This window comes from Dama dama, chromosome 27 (genome assembly GCF_033118175.1).
Source record: "Dama dama isolate Ldn47 chromosome 27, ASM3311817v1, whole genome shotgun sequence".
Lineage (NCBI taxonomy): Eukaryota > Metazoa > Chordata > Mammalia > Artiodactyla > Cervidae > Dama > Dama dama.
In genome coordinates, this window is record NC_083707.1 from 38,769,098 (window position 1) to 38,793,429 (window position 24,332).

Consider the following 24,332-nt stretch of genomic DNA (forward strand, 5'->3'; position numbering starts at 1 on the left):
ATGCACCCAAACCACTTGGAAGACCAGATACATCACAGAATTTGCAGTACTAATCAATGATCTAGACCACTGGTGGGTGGCATCAAGGAGCAAGAAAGTTAAGCCTGAAAACAAGAGTAGCAGGTTCTAAATATCTGATTAAGAAATTTGGACAATGATGACTTGGTAAATAAGGGAATATTTTCTGAGCAAAGAGCAGATGGGATCAGAGCTTTTATTTGGGAGGCCTTGGAATCTAATGAGACCACAGAGAGGAAGACAAAGGAGACAACTGTGCTGTTTAGGTGAGAAGAAGCATTAATTGATGCTTCCTGTGATGACCCAGGAATTTATCAGGCCTCAACTGAACTGAGACCATTTGCTCAGCCTGCATCCCGGGCTCAAGATGAGGTCTGCTCTAAGAGGTATCTCTCCACTGCTGTGGGATTCTCTTATTTCTGCAGTTTCATTCTGTCCACTTTGGGGGTTTCTGTCTCGCCACCTGTCACTGTTTTCTTGGTCCCCCTGCCTTGCCTCTTCTGGCCACCCTTACCCTTCTTCCACCATTTTCAGTTCCCTCATTAGGAATTTGCATGTTCATTTTAACAGTTGAAATGTTGCTTATTCATGTGATTGCAGAGTTGCTCCTTAGAGTTCCCTGGTAACATCTCTCTGAACAAAGGATCTTCTAGGTCACAACAAACCACAGCCTTTACCTGGCTTTATTTTCATCTGCTGAATGTCCTCATTGCCAAAAACCAACCAACAAACCAACCCCGATTCACTTTAATGTGTTAAATCTATTTTGTCAGCTGACCATCCTTGTAATTTTATGCTCGGACATGCATAATTACAGTCACGCTTTTCACACCAATAATGACACTGCTACTGGGGCTATTTCCAAATAGGAAAGACAATAATTATACTTTTGTGCATCCACAGACACCTTCCTGTACGAAATCAATATACAGTGAATAATATGTATAGGCACTATAAAATCTAATTCCATTATCTCTTTTCCAATATTTTGGTCATACTTCAAATCTTACTATATAATGTCCAAAGTACACATGGACCAGGATGCACTTTTCACCTCTGAACACGGACAATTTATTGAATAAGAAGTTAGTTTTGAAACAAGTGCTCGGGCCTGGTGCACTGGGAAGACCCAGAGGAATGGGTGGAGAGGGAGGTGGGAGGGGGGATCGGGACAGGGAATACATGTAAATCCATGGCTGATTCATGTCAATGTATGACAAAAACCACTACAATATTGTAAAGTAATTAGCCTCCAACTAATAAAAATAAATGGGAAAAAAAAAAAGAAAGAGAGTTCCTTTTGGTTCTATGCCATTTGGATATCACTCATCAATGTCTTTAAAACACAAGACATTTTCTTCCTGGAAATAGTTCATTTAGGAGGATTATGTGATTTATTTGACTATTGAAAATAAAGTAAAAAGAACTACAATAGACACTTCTGGTCCCTGCTTCATACCTTGTTGGTCCACCTCTGATTTCAGCCATGGCTGCACAGATGGACAGTTCTGAACCAACTCAAATTCTCTTTGCCTTTACAGTGTCCACCACAATGACCAGTGCCAGCACTGCTCAGCACTGTGGGGGGTTTAATGACCCAGGAGCAACCCACAACCAAGGGAAAAAAGCCAATGAGTGAACCTTTGGCTATACGTGCTTCAGGTGGAAATTCCAGGGGGGATCTCACACCCTCCTGGAAGTCCCAGGGGAACCATGTTCCCACGTCCACCTTGGAGAACTCATTCATTTGCTCTTATTTTGGTCTGTGTTTCTTTCCCCATTCACTCTCCCCAATCCTTGGAACCAACTCCCCAGTAAATAGCCATGCTCAAGTAGTTGTCCCAGGCAAGCAATCAAAACAATCAATTATTAACATATTTGGCAATATTAATTCCCTTTAGATCTGGTATCACATATTGTCAAGACCATTCTTTTTTCTTTTCATAAACTACACAATAAAATGAAAGGAGTGGAGACCATACCATTATTTCAAGTGTTTCCATTGTCTTCCTTACCTCACATAAATCAAGTTGATCAGTTTGTGGTGATAAATTCAAATCTGTCCAACACTCCCAAGAAAAAAGAAGCTGATACTGCATCATTTACTTCCATGATTCCATGCCTAACCTAAAGTGCAACATTTCAGCCCAAAGACTTAAAAAAATGCATCGCCCTGCTCTGCCACTCTAGATCAACAGCAAGAATGAAGATTAAACATATAAAACACATCTGGTCCAAATTCTGAAGAGGCAATTAAGGAGTTAAAATAACAGTAGAGTATGTCAGCAGCATATTAATACACCTTGAATTATAAGCCAGAAATATGTTTGTTAAACTTCACCACACAATCATAAAAGAAAAAAATTGCTTCACACATGGTGACTGAAGAGGAAGCTGTAGGAATATATAATTTTAAGGAAAAGGAGACAGTTTTACCTTTGATGATCAATTTTCCATTTTTCTTGCTTCTAACGCAGGAAAGATCCAAACTTTACAGCTTTTGTTTTTGATATGCCTTTTGGCGTGTGATGCTCAGCTGTACTGAAATATAACAAAATGCAGTAATTAGATGCAGTGTGTGTGTATGTCTTAGTCAATCAGTCATGTCCAACTCTTTGCAACCCCACAGACTACAGCCCGCCAGGCTCCTCTGTCCATGGAATTCTCCAGGCAAGAATACTGGAGTGGGTTGCCATTTCCTTCTCCAGGGCATCTTCCCAACCCAGGGATCAAACCTGGGTCTCCCACATTGCAGGCAGATTCTTTACAGTCTGAACCACCAGGGAAGCCCAGATACAGTAACTACCCTGAAACAAAAAGTTACTTAAGAAGATCACAATGACTCTGGAAGCCGTTAAATTCAATGATGTGAGAAGAGTGTTTCATAGAAAATTCGCCTGGCAGAGTTCTCGCATGATGCTACACTTTACTTTCATGCTTTTCAAAAGAAAATCAAGCCTAAAAAATACAGAACAATGTCACCATAATAAATAGGTTTGCTACTCTACCGTCTATTAATACCTTTCTATCATTAATGCTTATATTCTCTTTAAAAAGTAATAACATGCAAGCATTGGTCATGTCGTTTTGTAAGATATATTACACACAAAATTGTGTTCACTTCCTGTGCAATATTCGTTTTAACAATGCTGCAACTAAATAACTGTAACCAAAGAAAAAGGGGGGGGGGGCGTTAAAAAGTATTCTTTCCAGGGTAATTCCTTTGATATCACAAGAGGACACCAATCGTGGCAGACTCTTCCTAAGAGTATTACTAGACCTAGGTGCTGTGCGTGCTCAGTAACATCTGACTCTTTGCAGCCCCATGGGCCATAACCCGCTAGGTTCCTCTGTCCATGGAATTTTCCAGGCAAGAATACTGGAGGGGGTAGTCCTTTCCTTCTGCAGGGGATCTTCCTGACTCAAGGACAGAATCATACCTCCTGCCTTGGCAGGCAGATTCTTTATCACTGAGTCACCTGGGAAGCCCCTACTAGATACTGGCTGAGGCCTAAACCAAACCATTAGCTCCAACTAGTAACAATATTTTCTCATGAAAGTGATAAAATGGAACTTCTAAATGGGCTCAGACTTAAGGAGGGGGGTACCTATTATGGTCATATCACATGCTTTACGCTGACCTATGTTTTTCCTTTCTGAAAAGTCATGGAGGCAAGGACTTGTGTTACAGGCACAAATGATTGGTACTGAAAAATGAAGGTACCAACAGAGTTCTGTTCCTGTTTGCTTCTAAGCAATATGATTTTGTGGCCTGTGGTAGCACATTCAAATAACGTCAGAGGCACTATGACAGTGTCTGAATAAATGGAGAAATCACTTCACAGAAGAGGAACTAGAGGCCACAAGAGGTGACAGGGCTTGACTAATTTTATTAAGAGACAAAGGCAGAATGACATCTCAGAATTTCTGCCTCCAAGTTCGATCCCTTTTGAAACCCATGAGACTGTATTTGTTTCCACAAATCACACTGGTCATTCAAAAAGTTCAGGGCTAATATAATTCTCTGCAGAAGTTGTTTTAGCAAGACTGTGAGGCTGGCAAAGTTGACAGGTTGCGAATTAGGATGCCATGGGTGGCTGAAAACAAGAATGAAAGGAGCACAAAAATATCACATATTTTCATAGCACATAAAGCACCTTGGGGATAGTATACTTTCACATGCATCTAGTTCATCTATACTATAAAGGATAGAAATGGTTCTCCGTTATCAAAAATGTTCAAGTATAATTATCCTTATGAGTCTTGGTTTATATATGGTTATTCTGTTACGTATTCTTAATGTTGAAGGATACCAGATGAACTCTGAATTTTTTTCCTACATACGAGAAATAGGTTACCCAAGGAGATACTAAAAATACCAATTTTTTAAACATTTGGAACTGATCACTTATTCATTCATAAATATTGAGAAACTATTTTGTGTTAGACATTGTTCTTAATTTTCTGTAGAAAAAAATTAAAAGATTATGCAATTTTTGACAGAAACACCCAGATACACAATAAAAGTCAATCTTACTACAATTGTGATAATTTCTGATTTGAATAATATTTAGGTAAACAAATATCTTAAACAATGGAACAATGGGAGGGGGGAGGTTGTCTCAAATGTCATCAAATCTAGTGATTCCAGAGTGGCTGATCGTCACAATTGTCTGGAAAACTGGTAAAAAATACAAACTACAGAATTTCATGTAAGCTCGATTAAATCAGTCTATTCATGGGTAGATTCAGGGAAATGTGAATTTTGCAAATGCTCCCTGGCTCATTCCCCTGATCAAGTTGAGAAACTTACTGATTCTTGCCCAATCTCCTTATTCTAAAGCTGAACAAACTAAAACCAAGGAAATGACTTGCCCAAGGCATTGGACTTTGGTGACAGAATTGAGATTAGAATGCAGAACTCCTGATTCTCTGGTACTTTTTTCCTTTCTAAGAGTCCCTTTTTAATTTTTTCTTCCTGTTTTTTTTTTTTTTTTTTTTTTTTAATCACTGAGTAGCAATATTTAGTTTCTATATCTGAGAAAGAACAAGAGCAAAGGAAAGGTAAACAAAACTCTGACACACACACACACACACAGTGAAATTTGACCTTACGTTGCTTGATTCAATAGCAAACTTCAGTACTCCACTGGGTTGTTACAGAGTCAACTACTTGGGTCATCTGCTTGGCCCCTTTCTCTAGGATCTGTCCAGCATCCTACCACTTTCCTCAACCTTCAAAGGTGCCCACTATCCACTGTGCATCATTGAATCCTCACCTCTGGCCTTTGTTGACTGTGGGGTGGTAAGGGGACCTCAGTAAGAAAGTGCCATGTAACCAAGTCCTTGGAGGATGCGAGGGGGTTAGTCATGCGCAAGAGAAGGGTGTTTCAGCAGACGGAATGGCCAAGGTTAAGGCCCGAAGGTGGGAGAGTCCCCAGGGCTGTTCCTGGAATTGCTAGAGGGTCAGTGGGAATGGAGTGTCACTGGGAAGGGGGGGTCAAAGGCAGAGGAATGAAGGGGTAGCAGGGGGGCTACTGTGTGGGCAGAGGTGGAGGGAGGGCAAATCAAAGGCAGCTCAAGGCTTTTTGGCTTTTACTCTGAGAGTGAAATGGGAGCCACTGCAGGAGGTTGAGCTCAGAATTGATATTAGTTCTGTTTCTACAACCTTTTTCCAGCTGCTGCATGGGAAGAGACCACGGGGCTGGCCGCCAGGGTGGAGGCAGGTGGAAAGATCATCTTCTTGGACAGAGACGCTGGCTCAGACTGAGGGAGTGCTGCTAAGGAGGGCTCAGGTCCAGGCTGGGCTTCTTCTGAAGGAGAGGCAAGAGGATCTCCTGATGGACTGGGTGGAGGAGATAAGGAGAGAGGGTGGCAAGTGTGTCCTCAAGGGTTTTAGCCCGCACAACAGAAGAGAGCAGTGCCGTCACTTAGATGAGAAAGGCTGTGGCTAGAGAAGGGACTTTCCATGTGGCGGCAGTGGCGAAGAACCTGCCCGCCAATCCAGGAGATGCAAGGGTCAGTCCCTTAGTCAGGAAGATCCCCTGGAGGAGGACATGGCAACCCACTCCAGTATTCTTGCCTGGAGAATTCTATGGACAGAGGAGCCTGGTGGGCTACAATCCATGGAGTCGAAAAGAGCTGGACACAAACAAAGCAACTAGAGAAGGCTTTGTGGGGAAAAGGTGAGCTTAATTTGGCCACACTGACTTTGAGAAATCAGTACTAAGTGGGCTTCTCAGGTAGGCTGTTGGACATATAATACTGGAATGGAAGCTTCCAGATGGCTTTCTGGCCTCACATGGACAGTATTCTTATTTTCACCTACCACAATGACTATGTGGATATTAAACACAAAAATACATGTAAAGAACAGTAACTGGTACATAACAGAACTCAGCACATTTTAATTCTCTTTTTCCAGCTTTTACTTTCAAATATTTATTTCTCTATTGACTATAAGATTAAGTCTATCTCTGTGTGAAAAAAAATCAATTTTCCACAAGATGTAATAAAAACCATGTTCTACATTGTGGCAGTCCTTCCTCAAATATGGAGAAAAAAATCTGATGAAATATTAATAACACTACTCAATAAGTCATAAAGTAGAACTTTCAGGGAGCAAGGTAAATTATGGTTGGGGCACAAGCTGAAAGCTCTAAAGTAAAAACAAAAAACAGAACTTAAATAAATCCTATAAAGTCACTCAACTTCTTTCAAATCTTCCTCGATTGTTAGTCAACAATCAATCGTCCTCTGGGATAAGAAGATGCGGAAATGGAAGAGATATGGTCACTGAGCCATAGGAACCAGTGCACAGCTGATGAAGTATAACTGGGAGCTCTGGAAATTCTAGGAACAATTCTTTAAATTCTACTATTGTATCTTTAACATAAATTTCTTGATTTATAAGTGCCTCTTCAACTGAACACGTTAAACTCAAAACCATCCAAGTTCATTTTTTGAAGTCTCATGTTTTACTGTAAAATTTTACTCAAATGCATAGACCAGAAAACATGGTGTTTGTTTAAAACCAAGTTAAACTAGCCATCTGCCTCCAGGCCCTCTTACCCTTGCAGATCTCAGAGTAAGAATCAATTTCAGAAGTAGGTCTGCAATTATTCTGTGACTCCCATATGTCTGAGGCAGCCTCTGATCAAATCAAAATCAAACAAGGAAGACGAGCGAGTTGCTACTTCCATTGCAAACCCCTTTGCTACTTGTGTCCTCATCTGTGTTTAAGAAACTTATAAGCAGGGCTGGATGCATGGATGCATGTCCTGGGCAGCTCCGCGGGGCTCCATGCTCAGAACAGCCCTATGCTCCGCTTAATGCTTTTATATTTGAACCAGTGTTCTGTGGGTGCAGTCCAATGGGATAATGGAGCATACACAGGAACAGGGGCATCAATACACCTGAACAGTAATATACCTGTCCCCAGACCTTGCTGCCTCATCCACATATAACATGCAAGAAGTTGAATTCTGGTAGACCCATGACTCCTGGGAGGTCAGTGAGATTTGTATGACTATGGCTGAGCAAGTAAGGAAGCTGATCATCCACCAGCCACGTTTTTCCTGGGAATGAGAATCTGCATCCGACTTTGAGAAGGCAATGCTATTCAAAGAAACACAGATGACCAAGAAACTCTAGCATATCCTTTGTTTATTGCATTTTCTCCCTTGTATTAGCCAGCTGCTTATGCTGAAAATGATACATAAAAAGACAAAGAAAGGGCAAGCCACAGTTCTTTTTCTCTTTCAGTCATCAGTAAGCCTAAGGGAGACTGTGTATCAAGACATGAAATTAAAATGGTAGAATAAGTTTTGTGCAGTGTTTCCACCGTTTCGCTGAGAAAGACATATGTATGCACGATCTATGACATACAAATTGCATGATTCTACATGAAAGTTAGATAGCCTTATATTTGCATTGCACAGTATCAAGATGAATGGTTAAATTCATGCTAATAATTTAAACTTGTGCTTTTCTTTATACTTGGAACTACATTAGCCAATAAAAACAATGCTATGAAAAGCTGAGAGAGAGATAGTGGAAGAAAGGAAATGGTTTTAGATTTTTGCACATGTAACAACTCTCTGCCTTGCTTTTTTTTTTGGCTGTGCCGAGTCTTCGCTGCACAGGCTTTTCTCTAGTTGTGCTAAGTGGGTGCGACTCTCCACCTGCAGTGCATGGGTTTCTCATTGCAGTGGCTTCCCTTGTTGTGGAGCACAGGCTCTAGGGCCCGTGAGCTCAGCAGCTGTGGCTTCCAGACTCTAGAGCACAGGCTCAGTAGTTGTGAACCACAGGCTTAGTTGCTCTGAGGCATGTGGGATCTTCCCGGACCAGGGATTGAACCTGTGTCTCCCGCATTGGCCGGCGGATTCTTTACCATTGAGCCACCAGGGATGCCCTGTCCTGCTTTTTGAATCTAAGGGTCCTGCCCTTTCATTTTGCCCTGGGCCCTGCTAATTACTTAGTCATTTACAGTCATCCTGTTGTAATGAGCTGGCACAGACTCTAACAAGAGCTTCAAGCATTATTAAATTATGGTTTAAGCACTGTATAAAGAATTTTGGAAATGGCCCATCTGCTTCTGAAAATCCTGGAATAAACGTGAATTAAATGAATCTAGTCTCTCTTCTCTTCAAATGTCCCAATGTCTTCTTTACCAGTTGACTCCTTGAACATTTGATCAAAGTTCTCTACCGCAAGCCAACTCACCTTAGATGTCCCTCAGTTTTAATTTCTAATTTAATTTTAATCTTCCATTTGAAACTCCATTGCCTTCAAGGTCAAATCCTCAGTTGGGGAAGAGAGAAAAGTAAAAAAATGAAAGTGATTTACTTTGAAGTGTAAACAGTGAAGACATCTGACACCTTCAAAGGATATTTACATTTTAAAGCTGAACTTATGTATTGTACTGTGTAAGAAACAATGCTTGTAAGGGAGAAAACTTTCTATTACTCTCTGCTAAGAAGGCCCTTCTACCCCAATCTACTTGAATAAGTCAACCTATTTCTGAATAAGTACATGTTTTTCTTTTTATTGAAGTATAGTTACTGCACACTATTATGTAAGTTACAGGTGTATGACATAGTGATTTGCAACTTTTAAAGGTTATACTATGTTTACAGTTACTGTAATTGGTTATCTTCCATGTGTTGTAAAATATATCCTTGTAGATTATTTTATAGCTAGTTTGTACTTCCTAATCCCTCACCCCTCTCTTGCCCCTCTCCACTTCCCTTTTCCCACTGGTAACCACTAGTTTCTTCTCTTTATTTGTGAAATCTGCTCTTTGTTATATTCACTGTTTTGTTATATTTTCAAGATTCCATATATGTGATATCATACAGTATTTCTCTCTCTCTGACCTATTTACTCTAACATAATGCCCTCCAAGTCCATCCAAATAGCTACAAGTGGCAAGACTTCATTCTTTTTCATGGCTGAATAGTATTCCACTGTGTATATGTGAATACACACAAAAACACACATATACTATGTTTTCTTTATCCATTCATCTGTTGATGGACACTCAGGTTGCTTCTATGTCTTGGCTATTGCAAATAATGCTGCCATGAACACGGGAGTGCATGTATCTTTTTGAATTACTGTTTTGAGAGGATATATATCCAGGAATGGAATTGCTGGGTCATACAGTAGTTCCATTTTCAGTTTTTTGAGAAGCCTCCACAGTGTTTTCACAGTGCCTATTCCAATTTATATTCTCACCAATAGTGTATGAGAGTTCCCCTTCCTCCACATTTTCACCAACATTTTTTTTTTTTATGATGGCCATTCTGACGGGTACTATCAGTGAGGTGTTTTCTCATTGTGGTTTTGGTTTACATTTCCCTAATAATTAAAAATGTTGAGCATCTTTTCATATGCCTGTTGGTCATCAGCAAGTCCTCTTTGGAAAAACGTCTATTCATTTCTTCTGCCCATTTTTTAATTGGGTTGTTTTTGTACACAATTTTTAAAAAAATGGGGTGTGCTCAGACATAGCCAAAATTTCCTGATCAACTGGAAAAGGATTCAGTCATGAAACACACAGGCTTTCTTCATGTCTCTTTAAAGCTTACCACAAAGAAATACACTTTAAAGTGCTAGCTGCAAACTTAGCCTCTATTTTATTCTTTATTTGACCTGCATTCTTTCCATCCTGCCTTCACATCTCAACTTATTTTGTGACAGCTTTGCAGCTTCAAGAATTTGGCTAAATGACCCCCTGTGCTGAGATGTTCGGGTACTGCCCCCCCCAAACTCACTTCTCTATACATAATAATTTGGGGCTCACCGGTAAACACATGGTAGGTAATGACTCACTGTGGTATCACAGCTACTGCCCGATTACAAAAAGACTGATAATCTATTTACAGCTAACTGTTAGTGCATGATTAAGCCTTATCTTTTAACCCACATAGCTGAAGAGGAAAGGACCTTTTCCCTATGGCAGCTTTCTTAAAAAAAGTTTCACCACCCAAGAATAAACTAGGGACTCTGATATTTATTATCAATGATCCAACATCTTGGATGTGCACAGCCTTTCTTTTCTCCAGTATGTTTACAGTAGTTTTTAAAACACTACAAACAAACAAACCCCCTCTTCCAAGCCCCTAGGCTATGATAATCTCCTTGGTCCTACTGGATCTACATTGCTTTCTCTTCATTTACCAGGCTAGCAGTCTTCTGTGTCCCTTTTAATTTCCCCTCCGTGTGAACTTAATGGAACAAAGTAAGAATAACTTCATTTATTGAGTGCTGATTATCCACTAGGCATTGCTCTAAGCACGTTACATGGATTTTTCCACAGAACATTCAGAATAACCCTAAGAGGGAGGTGCTATTATTAGCTCCAGTTTATGGATGAGAAAACTGAGATGCAGAGATGGTTAGAAACTGACCAAATTATTAATGTTAGTGAGTAAAGGTACCAGCTAATTTATATCAGACCTGGACAGTCTGATCTCAGCCATGTACTCAACCACTATTTCACCTCTTGGTGGTTGCCTCAAGCCAAATATACAGATTTATCTTTCATCGATTCGTTTCTATCCACCTGCCTAATTCCTTTATATCAGCCTGGCTGTAAGACTTTAAAAGTTTACCATGTCCCTAAAACTACCAATAAATGATTTCATTTAGATATCATCATTATTCGATTTTATTGATGCCAAAATGGAGGCACAGAAATTAAATTACTTGGCCAAGGTCACAGAAAATATTGGAACAAGGATTTAAATCTAGTTCTTTTTTTTTTTTTAATCATTGAGCTACATTTTACTCTCCTGTGTCAGATTCAGCTTTCCTTATTCTTAAAAATCACTATTCCATGCCAGACTACACAAAAGCTTTTTCTTTTTTTCCCCCTTTCTTTTAGTAAGCTGATGATTAGTTCAACTGTTAGAGCCAAAATTTTAGTAGCCAGGGACCCAAGTCTTAGTTCCAAACCCCAGACATGCCAGTTGGCAACATGGGTTCCAGGGCCACAAATTCTAATTTTGTTTCTAAGCAGATACTTCCCAAAACCATCCTGCCAATCACCAATCAGTGAGTTATGTACTTTTAAACATGGACTGGGCTTTATCATTCATAAAATCTAATTTCTTCATTTCAGAGATAAGAAAGGCACAGAGGTTGACTATCATACTTGAGATCACACAGCAGATTAGTAGCAGAGCCAAGACAATCACTAAGATTTCCTAACATGAAAACTAGGGTCTTCATCCTATACAAAGGCAGCCTAATTAGCTATTTTTCACAGCATCTTAAAAAATATGTTCATACAGTCAACAAAGATCTAGGGGTTACTATGGGCCAAGTGCTGTTCCACGTATTGGGGATGGGCTAGTAAATAAAAGAGAAAAATTCCTTTCTGGGTGGAGTTTTATAATTTGGCATCAGGAGGAGGAAATGGCAACCCACTCCAGTTTTCTTGCCTGGAAAATTCCATGGACAGAGGAGCCTGGCAGGCTATAATCCATGGAGTCGCAGAGTTGGACAAGACTGAGTGGGCACACATATCATAATGGCACAATAAACTGTATTAAAAAAAATTAGAGTTGCTTTACAATGCTGTATTCGTTTCTGCCGTACGGCAAAGTGGATCAGCCACACGAAAACAACAGCCCCTCTGTTGGGACGTCCTTCCCGTGTCGGTCAGCACAGCGCCGTGTTGAGTTCTCTGTGCCCTACAGTGGGTTCTCACTAGGTATCTATTTTGGACACAGCAGTGTACATAGATCAATCCCAGTCTCCCAAGTCATCCCACCTCCATCCCCGCTCCCCTTGGTATCCATATACTTGCTCTCTACATCTGTGTCTCTATTTCTGCCTTGCAAACAAATTCATCGCTATCATTTTCTAGATTCCACATACATGCATTAATATATTATATTTGCAGCACTAATTACAATAGCTTAGGACATGGCAGCAACCTAAATGTCCATCAACAGAGGAATGGATAAAGATGATATCAGTCAGTTAGTTCAGTCATGTTCAACTCCCTGCAACCCCATGGACTGCAGCATGCCAGGCTTCCGTGTCCATCACCAACTCCAAGAGCTTAAAGATGATGTGACATATACATATATATACATACACACACACACACAGGAATGTTACTCAGCCATATAATTATGCAATTTGCAGAGACATGGATGGACCTAAAGACTGTTATAGAGAATGAAGTAAGTCTGAAAGAGAAAAACAAGTATTATATATGGGCTGCATTTTAAAACAATATGACAAACAGATTTAACCACTGGAAAAAAAAAATAAAACAATATGACATTATACAGTTTAGGTTAGTTTGAATTTAATCATTGTTTTTTTTTTCATTTATTTTTATTAGTTGGAGGCTAATTACTTTATAATATTGTAGTGGTTTTTGTCATACATTGACATGAATCAGCCATGGATTTACATGTATTCCCCATCCCGATCCCCCCTCCCACCTCCCTCTTCACCCGATTCCTCTGGGTCCTCCCAGTGCACCAGGCCTAATCATTGTTTTTTTTAAAAAGTGGTTATTTAAGAAGCACTGGTTTGAAATATGGAAGCCATCGTAGATGGAAGAACCTGTTCTATCTACTACTTAGTACATACACTTGAAGCCCAGTCATTACACATAAACAGGGGTGGTAGTGGGTTTCGTGATACCAACAGAGAGATGGGGAAGATGAGGTGCCTGCCCTCAAGGAGTTTTAAGATGAAGCCTGAGCCACCTAGCTTAGAGGAGAGGGTTTCCCCTTAGATTAAACCTCTTTAAGCAAATTCTTTAACATTTAAAAATCATCTTTCACTCTCCAACAGTTAAAACTCATTCTATATAGCTGCTGTTAATTGCTACTACAGTCAGACAAATCACCTGAAATCCTGAAGCCCCAGTTAAAATTTTCTGAAACTGATCTAGTTAAAGTCTTTTAAAACAATGTGTACCATATTTTGTGTCAACTTGGACAGTGGCAGAAAAATAACAACAGTAAAATGTAAATTCCCTTAGAAATCAACATACCACCTCTTTCTCTTGCCAGTAATTATTATAACAAAGTCACAAAATTGAGCTCTTGGTCACAAAGGCTGGCTGTATTTGCTATTAGTCTGAAAAGAAACAGCCATTCTAAAGCTATTTCAATAATGGAAAACAAAAAGCAGTGTGATTTAAGGTACTATATTAAGCCTATTCTTTAATTATAATATTTTGCAATGTCAGTAACACCATTATCTGCAGTAACCAGGGATTAAAAAATATATGATATAGTTATGTTTCGATCACAAACTAGGCTTTGGTTATCTTCCAAGATACTAAATGCTTCAGTCCCTCTCTCCCACTTAATAAGCATGTCGAGTAGATGGGGCTGATATCATGTTCCCTTGAAGTCTCTGAACAGAGGGTCAATACTAAAACATCCTGATTAAATCCCAGCAACAGAGACACATCAGAAGCCAGTGTGTATGTTGTTATCAGGTCATAACTGCCTTTACTCCTGAACCTGCATACATCCAGAGCTATAGAGGATGTGCTATTCACAATATGTTTTCATCTCTCATGAATTCCTTATTTGCTGCTTCTGAAAGTGAAAGTCGCTCAGTTGTGTCCGACTCTTTGCGACCCCATGGACTATACAGTCTACGGAATTCTCCAGGCCAGAATTCTGGAGTGGGTAGCCTTTCCCTTCTCCAGGGGATCTTCCCAACCCAGGGATCGAATCCAGGTCTCCCACATTGCAGGTGGATTCTTCACTAGCTGAGCCACAAGAGAAGACCATGAATACTGGAGTGGGTAGCCTATCCCTTCTCCAGCAGATCTTCCTGACCCAGTAATTGAACCAGGGCCTCCTGCATTGCAGGCAGATTCTTTACCTTCCTGATATAAGAGGGGGTAAATATACAAGAATTCACACTCAGAAAATGTTCTGAATGGCAACTTTTGGAGAAACATCTAAAGGGTTAGCAAATGTGGTTGAATGAACTTTTATTATTCATTCCTACTTTCTTCACTGTGTCTTTAAAAAACCCAGTGAGGGAACCCTATTTCAGATGGCAAGGCTAGCTAATCTGTATGAAAGCATGCTGGGAAAAATTGCAGGCAAAAGGCAGGGGAGGCAGAGGATAAGATAGTTAGACAGCATCACCGACTGAATGGACATGAATTTGAGTAAACTCCAGGAGATAGTGGAGGACAGGGAAGCCTGGTGAGCTGCAGTCCATGGGGTTGCAAAGAGTCAGACACGGCTTAGTGACTAAACAATAACAATGCTGTAACCGTCAAGTGCCCATTATAAACAAAAGAAAACAAAGCCCCAGAAAATGACAAGTGTTCACAAATGTGAAAAAATTGGAACTGATGTGCATGGTTCATGAGACTCAATAGTGAAAAGCCAAGCAATCTGATTAAAAATGGGCAGAAGAACTGAATATACATTTTCCAAAGAAGACTTACAGATGGTCAACAGGCACATGCAAAAAGTGCTAAAAATCATTAATCATCATGGAATGCAAATAAAATCACAATGATATAGCACCTCAAACCTGTGAGAATGGCAATCATGAAAATATAAGAGATAAGTGTTCATGAGGATGTGGAGAAAAAAGAACACTTGGGCACTGTTGATGGAAATATATGGAAACATTTGGAGATTCTTGAAAATATTAAATACAGAACTTCCATATGATCCAGGAATCCCACTTCTGGGTATTTCAAAGAAATGAAAACTAGACTGCAAACAGGTATCTGCACTCCCATGTTCACTGCAGCAGCATCAACAATAGCCAAGATGTATAAACAACTGTCCATCAATGGATGAATGGATAAACACACAAATGGAATATTATTCAGTCATCAGAAAGAAGAAAATCTTCCCATTAGTGACAATATGGATGGAACTTGAGGACACTGTGCTAAGTGAAATAAGTCAGACAAGATAAAGAGAATACTACATGATATCACTTAAACGATTCATGGAGTCTAAAATAACTGAACTCATAGAAATAGAGAGTAGATTAGTATTTGCCAAGGGCTGAGAGGGGGTAGGAAATGGAGAGATGTTGGTCAAGTACAAACCTTCAGTTATAGCATGAGTAAGTTCTGGGGATCTAATGTACAGTATGATTAGTATAGTCAATAGTACTGTGTTGTACATTCAAAAGTTGCAAAGAGAATAGATCTTAAAAATTCTTAGCACAAAAAAAGGAAAGGCAATCATGTGACATGATAAAAGTGTCAATTAACATTATGGTGGTAACCATTCAGTAATATGTAAGTTTATCAAATCAACCATTTGTATAACTTATATTTACATAATGTTATATGTAATTACGGGCTTCCCTGGTGGCTCAGCAGGAAAGAACTTACCTGAAATTTAGGAGACATAGGTTCAATCCCTAGGTTGGGAAGATCCCCTGGAGTAGTAAATGGCACCCCCCTCTAGTATTCTTGCCTGGGAAATTCCATGGACGGAGGAGCCTGGTGGGTACAGTCCATGGGGTCACAAAAGAGTCATAAGTGACTAAACAACAACAATATGTAATTGTATCTCAATAAAGCTGGAGATAAAATAACAAAACGCTGAAGCCATTGCAAAAAAAAAACCAATATGGTAGTTCCTCAAAAAGCTAAATATTAAATTAGCATGTGATCCAATAATTCTCCTCTAAGTCTATACCCAAAAGAATCAAAAGTAGGGACTCAAAGAGATATTTATATTCACAGCAGCATTACTCGAAAAAGCCAAAAGGTGAAAATAACTCACACATCCATTAACAAATGAAAAACAAATGTATTCCTAGAATGGAATATTATTCAGCCTTATGAAATGCTGATGCATGCTACAGCATGGGTACACTTAGAAGATATTATGTTAAGTGAAATAAGCCAGATGCAAAATGACACATATTGCATGATTCCACTTATATGAGGTTTCTAGAACAAAGAAATTCACACAGAGAGAAAGAATAGTGAGAGAAATGGAGAGTGTAGTGATACAGAATTTCAGTTTGGGATAATGAAAAAGTTCTGGAGAAGAAAGTGATGATCGTGAATGTATTTAAGGCCACTGAACTGGATATACTTAAATGTGGTTAAAATGGTGACTGTTACATATATTTTAACACAATAAAAACAATATAAATAGATCAAGAAAAATTCAAAAGTAATTAATCTACATAAAGGCAAGAAAAGACAAATAGGAGAACAAGAATGAGAGGAAGCAAACAGAAAACAAGTGAAGAAATGGCCAATTTATACACTACCATTTCAGCAAGTATCTTAATTACACATGGTCTAAATACACTACCTAAAAGATGGAGATTTATAGAGTGAATGAATACATGACCCAACTAAATGCCATTTATAAGAAGCCCACTTTGATTCCAATAGCAAAAAATATAGCATGTGAACATTAATTTTAAAAAACAGGTGTGGTTATACTGATATCAGATAAAGTAGTCATCAGAACAAGGACAATTATTAGAGAAAAAGAAATAACAAAATGATGCAAACACCAATCTGGTAGGAAGACATACTATCCTTTTCCTACATGTGTACTCAACAAATAGAGCATGCAAACATGAGCCTGAATATCAGAGAAACTGATGTTACTCTAAAGAAAAATAGAGAAACCCGAATTATGGTTGATGACTTCCAACACTCTCCTCTCAAAATCGATAAAACGGTTTTAAGAAAATCAGAAAAAATATAGAAGATCTAAGCAACACAGTCAACTAACTGAGCCAAGCTGACATGTGAGAACACTACACCCAACAATAGCTGAGTACACAGTTTTTTCTTGAAACACCCACTGGACCTTTACCAAGACTGACCAGCTCTTGGCCATAAAACCAACTTCAACAAAATTTAAAGTAGTGAAATCACACATAGTGTGTTTTCTGATCTATGGAATCAAATCAGAAATTAGCAATAGAAGGCTAACAAAATTTCTAAATGTGCCAATATTAAAATAGATACTTCTAAATAACCCATGTGTCAAAGAGCAAGTCTCAAAGAAGTTTTTAAAAATATCAGGCTGAACGAAAATAAAAACTTAAAATACATGGGATGCAGTTAAAGCCATGCTCAGGGTGAAACTTCTATTCCCTCATTAGAAATGAGGAAAGGTCTTAAATCAGTAATCTAAATTCCCATGTGAGAAACTAGAAAAAGATGAGCCAAATAAACCCAAAGCAGAAAAGCAGAAATAGAGATATCAGTGAAACAGAAAGCTTATTGTTTGGGGGAGGGGGGGAGGAAATCAACAAAATTTATAAAGTTTTAACAAGACTGACAAAGATAAAGGATGCATATCACAAAGTTCAAAAATGACACAAATAACAACATAGATTCTGCAACCGTTAAAAAGAAAGTAAAAGAATACAATGAAAACTTTTCTAAGAAATTCAACAACTTGGGGGGAAAAAGGACCAATTTCCTCGAAGACTGTAAGCCTACAAAACAGCTAAGAGGTGACAAATAATATGAATAGCCCTAATACCAAAGAAAGAAATCGCCAAACCCAGATAGATTCCCTGGAAAATCATACCATACATTTAAGGACACAGCCAATTTTCACAATCTTCTCTAGAAAACAGAAACACAAGGAAGAAGTCCCACCTTATTTTATAATATAAAAACCAAAGAAAACACAAAATAATAAAACTTCAGACCAATATCTCTCATGAATATAAACGCAAAAGTCCTCAACAAGAGTTGTTCTGCCATGTTACACAACTCACACTTCAGGCCACCTAGAAAGCACTTATGGGAGTAAATAAGAATAACACCATGTCCCTCCCTCCCAAATACTGTCCTCCCGAAAGAATCATTCATGTTATTTTGTACATCTTGAAACAGAACACTAGTGTTTGTCCAGATCTTTACATTTCTTTGTCTGCTTTTGTGGGGAGGGTAGATGGAAGGGGGAGATGAGGACACAGCTTGAGCCCAACATATGTTTCTGTTCTTATTCCTTCACTGAGCTCTGCTTCTAAATATACCATAATTTTAAGGCTTAAATATGGAGAGGAATAAATATATTATACCATCATGAATTGGATATGGAAACTATTCATGTTTTGAAGTTCTTTTCAGTTATCATTTTCTATCTAGAAGGCAAAAATCTTACCTTTTATTCAAGAATACAATATTTTTATTGTAAAATTTTTATGTGTATTTACATATATGTATGTACCTCACTCAGATGTTAAAGAAAATGCCTATAGTGCAGGAGACCTGGGTTTGAGCCCTGGGTTGGGAAGATCCCCTGGAGAATGGCATGGCAACCCACTTCAGCATTCTTCCCTGGAGAATTCCGTGGATAGAGGAGCCTGATGGTCTATAGTCCATGGGGTCACAAACAGTCAGACATTACTGAGCGACTAACACTTTCACTGTGTATCTCACTAGTCTGAAAAGACCTATATGCATAAAAAAATTTCTTGAAATTAATTTCAATTGTGTTTTCAGCAACCCAAATGCTTTCAGCCTCTTTAACTGCTAAAGACAGAAAGCAATTTGGGGGTAGGGATTATTGAGATAAAAAAAAAAAAATCTACTCAGCAGCTGAGAAGCAATGTTTTCAGGAAGTGATTCAATGTATTTGCTAAAATAAATTTTACTTTGGAAATGTCAAAATCACTCAGAAATGTATTTTCCAGCACAGTAATGACAAGGCATGGTCCTTATATGCTTCTAAGAAGTAATAGCTATATTCCTCAATATTAAGCCAATTTACTTATGGCCCATTTATAAGCCTACTTGTGAATGTATATTTAGAAAAATTACACATTCAGGTCCTGTCCTGTTTAAATAAACAGACTAGTGACTAAGTCACCAGGGCACAGAAGCTCCCAGATCTTGTTTTCCAAAGGTTGTTTCTCCTGGCATTTGGGGAAAAAAGAAAGATCAAGAAAGGACATCATCATCATCATCATAATGAATTTCTTTTTTTTTTTCTCTCTCTCTTGAAAGAGTCTCAGATTTTGACAATTTGAAAGTTTGGCATTTGTCTGAAATATTCAATTAATGTCACCATATCATGGAGACAAGAAAAGCTCATTAGAAAATTGGTTTGATAGTAGAGAAGATTTACCAGAGATACATGCTATCTGAAGGCAGAGAGGAGAGCAGAGAATTGCTTTTATGGCAAATAAATCCCAAACAGCAGTCATTATATTCGTTTTCACAGCTGCCAATGAAGTTGATAGAATGTGGACCCCTCCAACTTGAAATAACTTTTCTGTTCATGAGAACTGTGTAAATATCAACATTCATCCCTTTTCTCTGAGCCTCATGACTGAAGAGTCCCATGTCCTGCATACAGGCACATTTCTAAATATACCTCATCTAGTGTTACATGCGTGTCTATGTGCATGTGTCCTGCACAGACCACTTGAATTCTTAATAAGTTTTCTAAAGAGAGAAATAGGTGGATTCCTTTGTGTCTAATTTCAGTTCTTTCAAAGCTGATCAACATTATTGAGCTTATCCATCGAATTAAGATAAAACAGCATGATTCAACACAGAAAAATGTCAACTGCTGAACATAAGGGTGCTGAAATAACCAATCCTAGTCTGGCAAACACCCAAGGCAACCCCCATAGCAACAGAGCTGATGGCATAGCAACGGCAGCTGCCTCACCACACAAAAAGTAGAAGAAATATTCTTGGAAAAAAGCGTAATCCACGTTAAAGTCAAATATGACATTTTTCTTCAACAATTAAAAAAAAAAAACCTCTAGTGAGACTGCATATGTTCAACGATACTATTCCTTAGCAACTGTAAATGCTCCAGTACGGGGTGAAAGCCACTTTGATGGCAGCACTCAAGACCAAGTGCTTTGAAGCAAAAACTTCCTAGGCTGTTCTCAGCCAAACTGTTATGTGCCTTGAAAAGTTAGAGAACAATTTTTTAAACTATTTTGCTAAGATAAAAAGTTTTCCATAATTTTTTAAGGAACCATTTCAAAGAAAAAAAATTACTGTAGTTACAAATCCACTTCATCAGCACCTGAGTAATATTAAGATCTAAAATGAAATATATCGATTAAAAATCAACATTCTTCAATTTTCATTAACATGAAAATAGGGAGAATTTGACTTGACAGGCCTATGAGCTGAGGATTTGCACCTGTTATAGCCACATTTCACATCTGATCACTGGACATTTCCAGAGCGCAGGTAACTCTGATTCTTTCCCTTGTGACTCAAAGGCCAATGCACCATCCATAACACAGTCTCAGTCTTGAAAGGAACAACGCCTGTGAACACCAGCTCTTTTCTGAGTTTGGATGAAAATGTCATCCTGAGGGATCCAGGGCATCCAAAGGTGAGAGAACAGCTAGAAGAGCCAAGAGCAGAACCAGTCTAGCCTTCTTGGATGGACCATCACGTCAGCTAGGCTGTGTGGGACTCAAGGTCTTGTGCAGAGCCCTGGTCTCAGGACGTTCTGTAGGTATTCCACGCTGATTTTATCTAGAAGCCCCTATGACTATAGGGAGTCAAGGCAGACTTTCAAACTTGTCTCTGAAATGGATCAGGTCCTTTCTCACTAGGAGAGGTGAGGTGGCCATGGAATGTCTCTCTTCTAGTGTACGGGTAGACTGGGAAGATGTCCAACCACTTCAAGCATTCATTATTTTAATCAATTAATTTTCCTTTTCTTCTATCTGAAAATTAGTAAACCTAAGTTCTACTTTCTAAAGTCTGAAGAGTACCTCAAATACTCTTCCTATGAAACATGACCCCACAGCCCACTCCAACCACAAAGTCTCAGCCAAGAGGAGGAAGAGAATGCACACATGAAGCCCGTAACACTGGGACCTGGGAAACCTTCTCTTGAGCTGATGAGAGATAAGATAATGAAGTGAACAGAAGCTGGTGGGAACATGAGATCTGTAATGGCTACTCAGAGTTCTCTCCCAGACAAAAAGGCAATTTCAAACGTATGGTCCTTTCCCTCCCTTCTCCCATGACTGCACCCAGCTGGGTCCACTCAGGGCTTCTCTTGGCTTCCAGGATATCTCTAGTTTCTTTATCCATAGAGGAAAAACCTGTGTCAATATTTGTACAAATTCCACTTCACTTTCTGCACCCCTACCTCTGACTTCCATTTCTCCCACTTTCCACTTTGTAAGAGAGAAATAAATTATTCCTTTAGAAGTAGGAATTACCCAGTCTCTACCCTCTGCCCCTAACCTCTTTGGATGAACCAGACATCTGATTCTTTGTCTGCAGGCTTCCCTTGTGGCTCAGTGGTAAACAATCTGCCTGCCAATGCAGAACATTCGGGTTCAATCCCTGGTCAGAAAGATTACCTGGAGGAGGAAATGGCAAACCTGGTCCAGTATTTTTGCATGGAAAATTCCATGGACAGAGAAGCCTGGTCGATGGACAAAGGGCTAGAGTCGTTAGGGTTGTAAAGAGTCGGACATGACTTGGCAACTGAGTGCACACGCATGCCGCAGGGTGCAAGTCCTAGGTGCCCTGAACTACCCACAATACTCCTAACCATCTTAACCTGAATTATATCCTAGCCCACACCGGAGCCCATCTTTTTCCCAGAAAGAGGTTTTCCATTTGTGTCATGAAGTCCACTCGATATGTCAAGGACTGAAGGCTGCCCTGAGTTGCCTGGACTTACTCTTTAATTTTACCCATCCCTCAGTTTTTCTCCAGGTAAACCTAGAACCTGTTTCTCCAGGTAAACCTAGAACCTGTTTCTCCAGGTAAACCTAGAACCTGTTTCTCCAGGTAAACCTGGGTCAGAAGCTCGTACTACCTGACTTTCCTTCTGGCCACATGTTCAAGTTGACACTGACATAAAAGACACTATGTCTCGTATGAAAATCACAGTATGTTAGAAACTCGGTTCCTATCACTAAAACTATAAAAAGTTTGCATCTGAGGTGTGATCTGTATAAAGGTAGCTCCTTTGATCTTATCTTTGTTAACAGTCAATCAGCAGTCAACAGAGCAGGGACTAAAAGGGAATCCCACCTTCAAACTTAAAAAAAGTAAAATTTTAATTTATCAGCTTTGGTACATCTGTTATTTTTCTTTTTAGCCTTCCAACTGATAGGGATTATGGAACATGAAAATGTCATCACGAGTTAAGTGAGATTGTCATTGTTCCCGGGAATTATCTGTGAGTGCTCTGTATTCTGCTAAATGACATCAGCAGCTGGAACAGTTGTCTGAAGTAATAGGCCTGAGGATGCTCCATAGGCAGTAATGCTCACTGTTCATCAAATGCATACAGCTAGTTTCTGCATCAGTGAAAATTCCTACATCGTCTCCTCTTAACATTAAAATAGTTCTGACTACTTGCTATTATTGTATTCAGTGAGTTAGGGCTTCTGCCCACTACATACTATGGAATGTTTTACACTCACTACAGGAAGGATTACTATGATTCCACGAAAGTCATGGAAAATGAAATAGGAGGTAACTTCTTCAAGGTCACACAGCCAGTGGAGCTGGCACTTTGACCCAGATAAACACACTCACCCAAGCTCTGGCCTCTAGAAGCCTCACTCTAGCCTCTGTGGCTTCAGAAGCTTGATAATTTTATCTTTAATAAAATCAAAATTAATGACAGCCCTGTCCCACCTCTATTTAGAACCTGAATCTTTGACTCAAAACTTCATGCATTTTGAATCTTTTTCCCCAGGGCCTCACCAAACACGTAGCTAGCCATTTATTAAATCACACTTATTCTTGAAATCTCTTCCTTCACTTCTATTCCAGTGAATGACTATATATAATAAATCTTTATTTTATTTATTAAACAAACCCATGTTCAAAACAGGGCTTGGACTTAAAAGTGGGGGAAAATGCAAGACAAATTTTTGCTCTTCATAGCATGATCATTTCATTGGTGGCAATGGTCAAATACCATGTTAAATCATCTTTTATACACTTGTTATTTTTTATAGTAATTCTATAGGTAATGTAATCCTACAAATAATGTAAATTTGTATCAATTTTATGTATGATAAAAGAAACTGGAAGCTCTAATAGCACAGGTTCTCAGACCAAGGCCACAGGCTACCTCTCCTGTGATCAAGGAGCTCTTGAATTTAACCTAGATGAAACACACTCCATATTCTCTTAACCCATTATACTGTTTTTCAATTAACTATCCAAAAGGGAAGGACTATGTGAATGTTACAAATAAAATATACCAGGTGTTCAGAAGGCAGAAAAATCAGTTCTAGCTGCATTAGTATCAGAATTCGCATGGAGGGAGCATGATTTCAGGCTGGGTAGGTTTTGGTGGGTGGAGTCTGAGGACGACACACCCCCAGGGACTGGCTGCACCCCAACTAGGAAGTGGTGAGAGGTATGGCGAACACAGGGCTTCCTATGGAAAAGTTATAACCTATAAACCTGGAACAGAAAAGCCAGAATCTGGAGGCAGAGAGTGGCGTGATTTCTAATTCTGCAAGAGCAGCTGGATTTCCTTGGGAGTGGGCACGTCATCTCTCTGACCTTTCAGTTTCCATGTCTGCAAACTGGGCATATTAATACTAGCCTTACAAAGTTAAGTTTGGGGCTTGTTGGTGAGGAAGAGTCAGTTAGATAGCCCTGGACATGTGACAGTTCTTATGAGCAAGTCTTTCCTTCTACGTCAAGGAGCCTGGATTCATTGAGTAGGCAGAGGGAATCTATGAACAACAGAGCAACACAGATCTTTGACCTGGTCTCCTTCTCTAAACAATCATGTGAATCGATGATTACTTTTCCATTAACACAACTTACACTTCCTACAACACAACTCTCCCCTGCTGTAGTTCAGGTTTGCTGGTTT

The 24,332-nt window shown here is 39.2% G+C and overlaps 1 protein-coding gene across 1 annotated transcript in view; it reads right to left on the reverse strand.

Moving 5' to 3' along the window:
* The window catches only part of DLGAP1 (DLG associated protein 1), a 754,315-nt gene that overhangs the window by 493,907 nt on the left and 236,076 nt on the right, over nucleotides 1–24,332 (reverse strand). The window contains exon 3 of the mRNA XM_061130894.1: nucleotides 2,455–2,559. The gene's annotated coding sequence lies outside the window, so the exon portion shown is untranslated. The remainder of the gene's footprint in view (nucleotides 1–2,454; nucleotides 2,560–24,332) is intronic.